This window comes from Hippichthys cyanospilos, chromosome 6 (assembly GCF_059441005.1).
Source record: "Hippichthys cyanospilos isolate Australia breed blue-spotted pipefish chromosome 6, RoL_Hcya_1.0, whole genome shotgun sequence".
Classification (NCBI taxonomy): domain Eukaryota; kingdom Metazoa; phylum Chordata; class Actinopteri; order Syngnathiformes; family Syngnathidae; genus Hippichthys; species Hippichthys cyanospilos.
The window spans coordinates 17,162,699-17,174,406 of NC_142374.1; the positions used below are offsets into that span (position 1 = coordinate 17,162,699).

The 11,708-nt window shown below is 40.4% G+C and overlaps 1 protein-coding gene across 4 annotated transcripts in view; it reads right to left on the reverse strand.

Moving 5' to 3' along the window:
* ca12 (carbonic anhydrase 12) overlaps positions 1-11,708 on the reverse strand; it is an 84,359-nt gene that overhangs the window by 50,002 nt on the left and 22,649 nt on the right. For 2 of the 4 annotated variants that reach the window (XM_088417057.1, XM_088417060.1), the window contains one exon: positions 10,308-10,420. The exons of 1 other annotated variant lie outside the window; for it this stretch is intronic. The gene's annotated coding sequence lies outside the window, so the exon portion shown is untranslated. Of the gene's footprint in view, positions 1-10,307; positions 10,421-11,019; positions 11,132-11,708 lie in introns of those variants that run through there. One more of the 4 variants, XM_088417061.1, reaches the window with a different exon arrangement.

Here is an 11,708-nt window from a genome sequence, read left to right on the forward strand (position 1 = left end):
CACTTTTTTTATGTTGAGTAGCAGATTTGGGCTCAAAGTCCACTGAATCCCCCCAACCACTCCACCTCCCACACAACCTGTCATCACCACTCTTTAGGTTGCTGCCTGGTTCGTTTGCGCATGACCTAGTTAATGTCTCTTGAGAGGTGGAGGGATCAACACACACACACACACACACACACACACACACACACGCACACATACTCACTGTGCCCTTGCAGAAAACCTGCACTGAGAAATTTGTCTTACGTAAACATCGACAGAATCAGATTAGAATGAGGCATTGGACTTGAATTTACACAAGGGTTAGTTGACAGTGGGGAACCAAAGGATTTCAAAATCATTTGCATCTTCAAATCAGTAGATAAGCATGTTTCCAATTCGATGACTGCGTTCGCATGCTCTCGAAAAACATTTTAGATTCTTAGACGGCATGGAATTACATGCGATAATCCAAATAAACTCATATTAACATCATTAAAAACATTGAAAAGACCACTGTTACCCCTTTTCGAACCTGATTATTGTAACGTATTCGGGCTCACTCTTTTGAATTGGGCATTCGTTTGTCTTCTGTGCATGTAAGGAACCTGGGTCTTTTTGATACTTAAAATGTGTGCTGTGATGCCTTTCAAACCCTGTCTTAGCGAGTGGGGAAAGGGCAACTAAACACAGGTGGTTTTAGCCCACGTAAAACCACCTGTGTTACATTGCCACTTGCTAAGCATTGATTTCTCCGTGGAGTAAACAGCTCAAAACTCTACAAAGACCCTCACTTTTGGAGTGAGGAGGAAACCCATTACTTTGCTACTATGGTCAGTGACATGGATATAACGTGTTTTATTGATAGAATAAAATATGAACCGCAAATTATGTTTATTTGCATCGTGGCGTTATCCGTACACCACAGTCTCCACCAGGGGTAACACAATTAACATAATCCTGTTCACGAATGCATGTAAATTGAGATATTACAAATGTTTTAGGAACCCGAATTTTGACTGCATTTAAACTTCATGATTGCTACCGTGAGCGTTGAAAACACAGAAGCAGAAGCAAGTCCAGACAAAACTCAGTTCAAATAATAAAAAACTATTTCATTTGGGCACGACCAATTAACCGGCTGATCAGGGCCGTTTGAATGTCGGCCAAATGGACGATTATTTTAACTATTTACCTTTATTCACCACACCTATTTACAGCAGTTGTATATAAGAAACACAGCTGTCGTGTTTTGTAGAGTGTTTAAATCACCGAAAAACACAATTCTAGCCAAAGAAATGAGCGATGAAACCCAAGTGACAGCCAGTGAGGCTCTTTATTCATAGGAGAGGCTGTTTATATGCTTTGCTGGTTGAATGAGTAAAATATAACCATACTGCAACACTGCCCTTCTATTACAGTACATCTACAAGTGAAATAGAATATCTGTGTGAATACCGTCTATCTTCCTTGCCACATCTGAAACGTCAATAGCTATAAAGGCTTGCCGAGTCCAAAAAAACAAAAAAAAACATGACAAGACATGAGGCAGCGCTATAAGGAAACAAATGATTACTGTAGGAATTAATGAAGGGACTATTATAAAAGAAAACAAGCGAGGAAGCATGAAGGGGATTAGTGTACTGTATGCAGGGTAATGGAAGGTATGTAAGGGGAGAGTTGGGGGGGGGGGCTGGTGGGGGTGTCATGTGCAAGCCAGAATAAGCAGAGAGTTGCAACGGGGTGATTTGTGGACACAGAGCAGCAGCGACAGGAAGTCAGAACTGCGGTCAGTCAGACCCGCCTGTGAGTTCTCCAGTAGCCATTTCAACCACCTGCCCGCCGCCCTCCCCCCAAAACAAGTTCCACCCACAGTCACCTTATCTAACCCCACAGGCACTCACTCAGCCTAGACTTATATTACGTACTAGAGCAAACGCCTATCAAAAAAACATGTTGCTCCGATAATTCACTCGTATTCCCACTTGGCTGCTGAATGGATTTCCCAGGAAGTCAACAGATGGAACGAGTTGATCTCAGTACGCATGCTTCATTTTCGAGACCTTACGCGTAAAAACAAGTAGACTTTGGAAGGCTTTTGCAAATGCATCGCAGATGAGCCTAATGTCACTCATCGACACAGAAGATATCAACTACTGTCATTTGCAAAAACAATAACATGCTCAGTTTACATATAACGCAACTTCTTAAAACACCTTTTGTTGAGGCTCATCCTTTGGACAATGGCAAGCAGAGCACAAAAGAAAACAAAAAAAAAAAAAATCCAAATCTAATCTTTGCAGCTCACATTTCGGGCTGAAATGAGTCCTCAAGTGATCCGAGTACGTTTGTTCAAAAACATGCTGAAAGAATTTTGTTGCCCCGGATACCCACTAATTAGTATACAGGCCAGAAAAAAACTGTCAAGCCAATCATATCAATAATTGTTAATGCGATGCAAGACAGTAAATCACATCGGAAAGAGAAATTCTATGCGTAGGCCAGCTTCAAAATAAATTTTTGTTTATCAAAAATTATATGGACCCGAATGCCTAGACTTTTATTTTGAAGTTTTTTTGTTTTTTTTCCCCCATCACGTCTTTGGTGCATTACAGCTTGACTAGTCTCTGTGCTGCAACCGTTGTCCCCAACTGACATTTACTTATTTAGCCATTTTATGCATTTAAAATTAATTTGATGACTAACTTGACAATTGCAAACAATAACACATGTGCACAAGGCTCAGGTCACCTGACTAACTGAGCACGTGACATCGTTTATAGTCAATGATAGTTGACAAAATTATGGCATTTTCAAAAATATTAATTCTCCATGAAAAATATTGGTTATCAACTATTAATTATAGATGAAATATAAACATTTACAGCTGAAAATAATGAAAGATTAAAACTGATTTTTGGATGTTTATTCAAAGCACTGACGAGACACCACTAAAAACTCGTATCTGGGGAGATGCCAGGTGCATTTTTTCAAGGCTGGGATGAGATCCAAACAAAAGAGCTGTTTGGACGCTGCCTTCAAATGTTATGCAAGTGTTTGACTGGAGCAGCATTAAACAAGGAAGGGGAAAAAAAACAAAAACATAAATACCGTAAGGCTGCTATTGGTGGAGGCAGATCGTTCTTTTTTGGGGCTTGGCCAAAGTCACGTGTTGGAACATGCCCCAAAAAAAAAAAAAAAAAAAAATCTATTATAATGTTCCTATTTTATTTAGTTTACCTTGAGATATGAGACTAATAATAAGCCTGGGCGAAGCCGAACTGCTACTTCACTGTAACAGCTAAGTGAGTATGAGGTCAGCATTGGGACAGTAAGAACAGAAGAATTTAAAAGGACAGGTCAAAAATCAATATCAAGAAATCAAGGGGCAGCACTCCAGTGTCACCTTATGACACTTCGCAGGCATTATGCAACTTTGGACAGACGCCTTGGCTCATACATATTTATGCTTTATATATAACCTGTTTGAAGTACCAAGACATGAAATATGTGTACACATGCCAACTTCCCACAGGAGGGCCAAAGCTAAAATTTGAACCTCAACTCTCATTACACCGAGGCATATCTCCACCACGTATCCACCATTGCTGCTGTAACCCAAACATGTGCATCTCAAATCATGTGGTTGAGTCGTAGTCAATACCATACCCCCATATACAAACATGCTCGCATTATCTAACCTGTTTTACATGACCGCCATATACTCAACTATGTATATTCACGAGGCGGACACCTGGAAGGTGCGACAACAAGCCGGCAAAGATGTTTGACAAACAACCGGCTGTCCAAACCTCCACTTAACATTTTTTGTATGGAAAAGCCAAACCTGGCCTCCCAGTAACCACCCAAACAGTTACTTCAAAGTCTTCAACAATTGTTGACACAGACACAAGGAAGCACAAAAAGGAAATGTAATGTATGAATATTGGGGATTAGCATTACCACAGATTAATAATCTTGTTCTTGTTGGCTGCTAACTGGATGAATACCAACAAATTTGTACCTGGGCGAGCGCTGATAATGGAGACTGAAGGAAACTCGCAGGGAATTTTTACAAGCTAGGATCGATACTATGCTTGATCAATGGTGTTTTTTTTTTCTGATACCAAATTAATACTCAAGGACACCAATAACAGCATTTGAAGCTGATATTCATTAGTAATTAAAGTAGAAAATATTCATTTATTTAGCAACATTTTTAACAATAACGACACATTCCCCAAAGTTACCCTCCTTTAAAAGGATTCTAAACTTATTTAGCCATTTTCAGCAATAAAAAGTTAATTGCTGCTTGTAGTTCATTTACAACAAATGATTTTTCACATACAATCAATAAATACCTTTAGAAAGGAGCAAGACCGCAAGGCACGTGCATGTAGTATGACATCACTGCACAATCCTCCACCATAGCACGCACTCCAGCTCTCACATCATAAACGAGCAGTTATGAAAAATAAGGAAAAAAAATATTAAGGAGTGTGTTTAGTGATTTTATTAGTATAATATATTTAACCTGTTACATACGTGTATCTACAGTTAGCTTTTAGCAATGTTTGCGCCTTTTTTTTCCCCCATTCAATATACCAAATGCTACTATCGCGACTGCATTGAACATCTCTGGCAAAAGACAGACCTCGATTCTGGGTGAGAAATATAAGGAGAGTGATGCAAAATTCAGCAGTGCCATTGTGTTAATAAAGAATTAACCTCTTCAATTGGGAGAGAACTTTGAGTACTGTTGTGTTATTGTTGTTGCGACCTCACCAGAACTACAACTTTTTGAGTCTATTAATAGACATAGACTGAGGCATATGAAACTAATTGCTTTGAAACAGCCTCGATCACTGTCACATCACTTCAAGAGGAGATCTCACACTCACACGCCCACTTGGTGATCGTAATAAAGTGCTAGCAGAGGGAGCGTGGGTAGTTTTACAGGGGACATAAATTTGGTCATCAGCCATCTCATCCCATTCCCGTGAGGGAGCTGCAACTCGAGTCAATCTCGACGCTCATCTGTCTGCATCCAATTAAAACAGAATTATTGGCTTTTGTCATTTGTTTTGCTGCCACATAACAAAAGAGAGGTTTTTGGAAGTTCGCTTTGAAAAGAAAGCCACCGCAAATCCTGTTACATAAGCGCTCGCACTTAAATATTTCTACATAGGCCGCTCGCTCCAGTTGTTACATCATTTGAGATCACAAATAAGGCAGGTTACTTTTAATAGAACGTCGAAAAGGCAAATTGGTTAAAAGTTGCAGCCCAAGCTGGGGGATTATTTAACGCGCTGTGGAAATGAGGCTCGCAGTGAGCTCACAGTCCCTCCGCATCATGCGTAGTCCTCCTCATCTGTGCGTGGAGAGCGCGCAGGCTGGAGCCCTTACATAACCCAGTTAAAATATACCCGAGTCACATGTAATGATCAGCCCTGCAGATAGATATCCCACTGTTGCTTGAGCGCCTCTGGCAACCATTCAGACATTTGAGGGCGCGGGCATAAACACGCACACAGGGCCATAAAGCATTTGACAGCGATTCGCCTGTCGGGCCATCCTAACCGGCTTTATGTGAACTGTCTGGAAAACGGTTAGGAGTTTTCCTTCTTGGGTGAGGCACATGTGACTGAGCTGGGTCGGGAGGAAGCCACGGGGGAGAAAGAACGAGCGAGAAAGGGGCAGGAGGAGGGAGGGAGCAAGCCGATAGCATGCCTGAAGTCCAACCCTTTGAAAGTCACCAAAATGCACCTCATGTCGCTTCTCTTCTGACTACATAACCTTTTTTAACAAGCATGCCAAAACGCTATTGGCTGAACCACACTTGTCAGCCGCCACTGGCATTGGCGCTGCCTTCCAACCACATCCCAGCCCACCGCACTCATGCAGTCACATTTCTTCTGCTTAGCGATGCGGTTTACGTACGAGACGCCGGTGCCGAAGGTTTACGCTCGACTGAAGCGGAGACAGACATGTGCATTACTTATTACAAAAGATAGTAATGTGACTTGAAGCAGATGGCGAGGGCTCTTCACTCTCTGGCAATCTTAATAGCGAAACTATTATGTAATCATGCTATAATGGACCTGACAGACTGCTTGGCCTCATGTACGTGCAGCATGTGTCTGAGGCTCGGATCTACATTGTGGTCGCTCACATGTTTATGCTTACATTTTAGCTTCCTGCGCTGGTGTGCGCCCCCTCCAGTTATTTTAACAATTGATTATTCGGTTGATCAACTGATGAATCTGATTCGAAACCATTTAAATTTCCATTTTTTTGGACATTTTCTTAACATTTTTTACAAATTGACTATTCAGAAAAACTTTTTTTGTGATGGGGTTGCTTGAGACTTTTTTTTTTTTAGGGTACCCAAGTTACTGAAGGAGTCATATGAGTATCACAATGTGCAAGCGAGAGATTTAACAAAAGAAGGTATTATGTATGTAGGCTTATGTGAAGTCCTGGCATGTTATAGAAAGTCCAAGGAATAAAGAAATCAGGGAAGATTTCCAGTTGAAAGACTGGGTTAAAAAAAGTTATAAAAGGTTAGAAAATTTGGGGTATTTGGACAACTATTGGTCTCTAAATCGGTGGTTCACAATTGGGGGTACGTTGAAGGCACTTCAGGGGTAATGTGTGATTTTAACAGGTATCACTATATCTACTTCAATGCGTTTTAATGCCGTGACATGAAAAAAATTGTTTTCTTTTCAAATTAAGAACAAATTAATTGGAACATGACAACTAATCGCTATCGTGACTACTTTGCAAAACCTTTTACGGTAATGTTTAATATGAATGTGCATTGCCTTTAGAGACTCAATTTTCCAGCAGACGAATCAGAACTCAAACAGATGGTGTTAACATGCTGGATAAAATACGCATAGAGATACAACTACAACTACAACTACTACAACTTCACTTCCAAAGTTCATTACATCACACACGACTGAGACAACACTGTGGTTCAAGTCTTTTTGTTTTCCCATCAAAAAGATGCTTCGAGCGGGATAGGAGGAGCTACTGAGCTAAAAAAAAAAAAAAAGTAATTCACATAATTCATTGAAAAAGGGTTAGAGAACCACTGCTCTAAACGATTAATTGCCAAAAAATTGTGTGAATGAATGCCAAATAGGTTAGTTGTTGATTAATCGTTGCACCTCTAAATACAAGCAACAGCTTCATCAGTATTATAATCGACAATAATGTGGATAAATGTTTTGTTCTTATAATTTAGGCCCCCTTCTAAAATAAAGGCAAATGAACCATGAGTTAAGATGAAAGCCAATTCATGTGTCGACTTCAAATTGTTAAATTCAAATGGTTAGCTTAGCAAACTGAGCTCTATTTTTGCCTAATTTTGTGAAAGAGTGGCACTTTTCTTATTTTGATGTTTTTAAGACATACTGATGCGCAGTTAAAATAAGTGGTGTGCGCCATTGTGGGCGTGAACACAGCCGACTAGCCTGGTGGCCCGTGGAAGAGGGTCTTCGCGTTCCCCTTAAATTTAGAGCATGAGGTGCAGTCTTTAGTGCTGACATCAATTTTACATAGATCTATTACATAATTGCTGACAAATCTTTTACAGATATATTACATAAGTGACAAAGCTCAGCCCATTCAGTGGTCCCTCTAAGCACTGAGCCTATCCGGGCACCTAATACTGTAAATAATTAGAGCTGCAACTATCAAATATTCTATTATTCGATTATTTTACTGATTATTTTGTCAATTTATCGAATAAATTGATGTTTGAAAAATTGTTAGAATGTCCTTCCTTTTATACATGAATAGGAATTTTCTTTCCCCAAATAGTGGAGAAGAAGCACTAACAGTTTTTCATGACTGTGACTTGTTTGGTCCATATCATCAGAAAAATGGCAATGTAATGTAATGTAATATAATGTAATATAATGTAATAAAATAAAATAAAATAAAATAAAATAAAATATAAGCTGTGGAGTGTCTGAAATTATGAAAATATTGACAATTTTACAACTCTAAAGTAATTTATCATCAAAAACAATTATTGATTATTTAATTAGTGACTAGTTGTTAATTAATCGATTTATGTACCTCCATAAATAAATGAAAAATACATGAGAAATAATCCCACCGACCGATAAGGCTTTTCCAAATGTGCAGTCTTTACAATTCGACCACTGCAACGTGGTTTGATTCAGTGAACTCAGTCTTTTTCCTTCACGTCGAGCCCAAACCTCAACTTAAATTGTGCCAAAATTACATTTGAGGATAAGCAGGGAATATGACCTTAAGCCAGGGTGCAACAGAGCTGAGTCACAGATCATCATCATGTGGACAGCTGACGGTAAAAACACACACACGCAACACACACAAATACACAATGTTCCCGCTGCCAGCAGCACCCAAACACTCACACACATGCGACCGTATCCTCTTGCAGCACACTGGCAGGTAACAGCACGTTACAATGCTTAGGGTGTGTGTTGGGGAAATGGAGGGTTCAGGTCAGGTGAAGCTGACTGCAAGCTTTTGCATAAAGAAACCTATTCGCTTAGACTTTCCTCACACATTCATAAAACTAACCTCCACAAAAAGGCAACAGTTAGAGGTGCGGCAAAGACAGAACACGTGCCACGGAAGGACGCGGCAGATGTTTGACGCTCGCAATGTCATAAAACGGGCATGAGTGTCTGCCTTTGCCTCTCATTCAGAAAATGAAATTATATAAATAAAAGCAGGCACACGCAGCCAACTGTGGGAACCAAAACAACAAGTCATCTTCTGTGACTAAATGACAATCACGGAGCTAGCTTGTGTCGCATGACTCATTTGGGATTCCTGACAGCAGAAGGTGCCAAAAAAATAAAATAAAAATCCCCTAAAAAGGAGATTGAGTGACACGCAGCTGTGAACGAGTGCCTGCAACAATCGCTGTTCAACAAAAAGTAATGGAGCATTTGTCTTCAGCTCGCTATGTGCCATTATAAAACGAGGATTGACTTTTGCTGCCTTAAACTGAGATTAAAATGGATGCCGTCACGGGGCGCAGTAAAACTCCAGGATGTCTCCCAGAGGAATAAAGTTCATCATAGAAAAATTACAATTAAGGGAAGTAAATGTTATACTAGGCGGCACGGTGGAAGAGTGGTTAGCACATCCGCATCGCAGTTCTGTGGTCCCGGGGTTGCTTCCGGCTTCGGCCTTCCTGCGTAGATTTTCTCCAGGTACTCTAGTTTACTCCCACAATTCTCAAAATGTACATGGTAGATTTATTGGACGTTTCCAATTGCCCTTAGGTGTGGTTGTGAGCGTTCTTCTATATGTGCCCTGCGATTGGCTGGTAAGTGGTTCAAGGGTGTACTGTGCTCTGCCTGCTATCCAAAAACAGCTGGGATAGGCACCAGCATGCTCACCACCTTTGTGAGGGCAAGCCGTTGACAAAATAGATGAATCTTATACCAGTTTGTCATCATTATGAATACTATTGTGCATTGAGATGAGAATTTGTTTTGTTCTGTGACCATTCTCAAAACTCAAAACATTCTTACTGTATTTTTTAAAAATCTATTTATATTCCAGCCCGAACAAAGTATGTATGTAATATATATTATATAGGAATTAAACAGTTTGTAAACTTAATGCTGTAATCCAATTGAATGTGCTGCTCCTAATGAATAGAAATTTCTAAAGAATGCAGCTTTCAGTATTGATATCTATCTTAATGTGCTGCTTCACCGTTTGTGTTCAGATCGATGCTAACTGTGAGCATATCAAGTAAAGTTGTGTATTTTAAATACAAATGTAATACTCTTGCATTGTGTATTACAATACATGCAAATGTAACATTTATTAATTTGTCAGTATCTTATCTGTAAGAAACGAAACAATTATATCACTGCCATGGCAAGCCCAGATCTGATCTTCTTACTTTGCAGACCAGTGTTTGCTAACATCATCTTTTAAGGTGCATTGTGTCATGTTCCATAGAGCAAGGAATTCTGTGGCAATAAATCAGAACTGCAGTCTAGCGCTATTGTGTAGGTATTTTTCCATTGCAGTAAGTGTTCCAAAGCAAGGGTGTCAAAAGTTGACCACTTTTTTTTTTTGTTACCCTTCACGGGTTTGGACAATAGAAACGCAACAAAATTCCTATTTTATGAAGACAAGCGACTTGTAAATGTTGTGACGACGTGGCTATAAAGTCTTTATCTCAATATGCTAGAATGTAATTTGAACAAAGTTATTTAGTAGTCAATGTCTGTTTGGTAAGCGCGCTCACCATTGTAAATTGTAAACTACAATAGGGAGTCATTTATTCTTACCCCGTGCCTTCAAGTGGTTCGTACATGTGCCTGAACCGATGCTTTGATCCAAAATAAATGTCTTGTTTCCTGTGCTTTGAGGAGGATGATGCATTTACTGTGCCTTGGAGGCCCTGAAACAAAAAGGGGAAATGAGAGTTTGCTCGGAAGGCTTATGTCGTCACCAAGTCTGGGGTCAGCGGAGGATCTGGGCTTGGACGGCACAACGACGGGAAACCATTAGAAACCCCCTAGCAGCACAATTAGAAATTAACAAGAGAGGCTGGCTGTGTTTATGAGACGTCGGAGCTTAAAAATGACGTCTGTGGGTGTGTGGCTTTTGGACCTCAGAGTATTGTAGTAAAGATAGTTCAGTTTGGGACAGTTTCAAAGATGTCCCTGTATAACAATCAATCATAACTTTGTTGGCACCCTTCCATTTACTGGAATGGAATCAGACACACTGCAGTCCATTGGAGGCAATTGATTAAGTCGAAAATTATATCGATAATGTCAGCCTTCCTCTATTTTGTTGACTCTGTTAAAATTTCACCGCATCATAGTGCTGTGACGCCACTACTGATGCTGCCATTGGCAACACTACACTCATCTGCAGTGGTGAAAAAAAAAAAAAAACAAGCCTGTTTAGTACAGCACAACTAGCAAACATGGTTTTCTAAAGCCCCATCTCATAAAACAACTTGCCATGAAATGCTGTCAAAAGTCCAATTACCAGATGCCATTCTGCATTTAAGGTGCCGCCAGAGACTCATTTTCACTTGTAACTTAAATCACATGCAGCGTGAAGGGAGACACATTCTTCAACTAGCTTGGTTACGCCAAACATGGGAGCCGAGGACATGCGGCTGGTGTTTGACTTGGTGTTATCTCAGGCGCACGTGATCACGTTTGCTGAGAGCCTTCATGACTCACTCGTGCCTCTGGGCTCGGCACGCTCGTCTGGCCTCACTGAGGGGGCTTCTTATCCGGGTAGGCAGATATATTAAGGTGTTGTGCGCAAACATATCATATAAAGTGGAACAAAGTGACGTGCAAAGCTCCACCAAGGCCGAGCTCATGACTGAAGTAAAAATATATAACTAAAAGGCTGATTTACGGTTTGTACCTTCTTTTTTCCTACTAGCAGACATCTTCTGGGTTTGTGGAGAGTGGCAAACAGATGGCGCTGGACTGCACTTTACGCCAGCATTTATAAAGCTTTATTGCACTAAGTCACATATTTCACACCAGAAATATCTCAGGGCACAGCACACCCCCCAAAACATCACAAAAATTACAGTGTATATGGTTTTCACCCAGCGTATTAGAAGTCTGGTAGCCTGCTAGCCTTTTCCTGTCCCCTCACCAGGCTAAGCGGCGCTTCTTTTAGCTGGTCTAATGATGACTCTACTTTCTGCCACC